Source organism: Octodon degus, unplaced genomic scaffold (genome assembly GCF_000260255.1).
Source record: "Octodon degus isolate 3935 unplaced genomic scaffold, OctDeg1.0 scaffold00163, whole genome shotgun sequence".
Taxonomy (NCBI): Eukaryota; Metazoa; Chordata; class Mammalia; order Rodentia; family Octodontidae; genus Octodon; species Octodon degus.
Window position 1 is genome coordinate 811,629 of NW_004524739.1, and position 847 is coordinate 812,475.

Consider the following 847-nt stretch of genomic DNA (forward strand, 5'->3'; position numbering starts at 1 on the left):
CTTATTCCACTGAGCCATCTCCCTGGCCCTTATTTGTCTTTTTGAGACAGGGTCTCACATGCCCTTCAGGCTGCTCTTGAGCTTACTTTGTAGCCCAGGCTGGTCTCAAATTTGAAGCTATCCTCCTGCCTCAACCTCGAGAGTGCGGGAGATTATAGGTGTGCGCCCTGCTCAGCCTCCAGCTTTTCATCCTGCTGCCTAAGCTTTCTGAGTAGCTGGGATTATAGGCAGGTACCACTGCACCTTGCTATATCCCTGACTCAATCAATTGTGTCACAGTCTGGTCTTTCCTCTGGACACCAGTGTTTCCTCTGTTAACCTTGACTCCCTCGACACCTTAGCCTAGCCTCTTCCACCATGTTGCAGGAGTTTCCTTTCTGTGTCGTCTTGTTTGGAGATGCAGTTCCTGTCCACCTCTTCAGACCCATCGCTTGCTGCCCTGAGCCCCGCGTGGGCCAGACCCTGCACAGCATGCTCTCTGGCCTGCCCGTGCCTTGGCACTTGTCAGTCCCTCTGCCTGGAATGCTATCTCTTGCAAATCTCTGTTCATTCTCAAAACAGCCATACCTTGGGTGAAGCCTTTCTCAATCTGCAGTAGATTTAGTCATCTTGCTTGTCCGATCATCCGCTCTCCTTCTGCCTTGTATGGGGTGTTCCATGAGGGCAGCAACTGCATCTTTTCTCCCCCTCCTCAATACTGGGTATCTAGCAGAGGGTCTGGTAGAAGTGAGTGTCAAGAGATGCTGAGTTAGGGGCTGGGGCGATGGCTCAGTAGAATAAGCGCTTCCCTGGCAAGCACAAGGGCCTGAGTTCAATCCCTGGTTCCGCAAGAGAGAGAGAGAGAGAG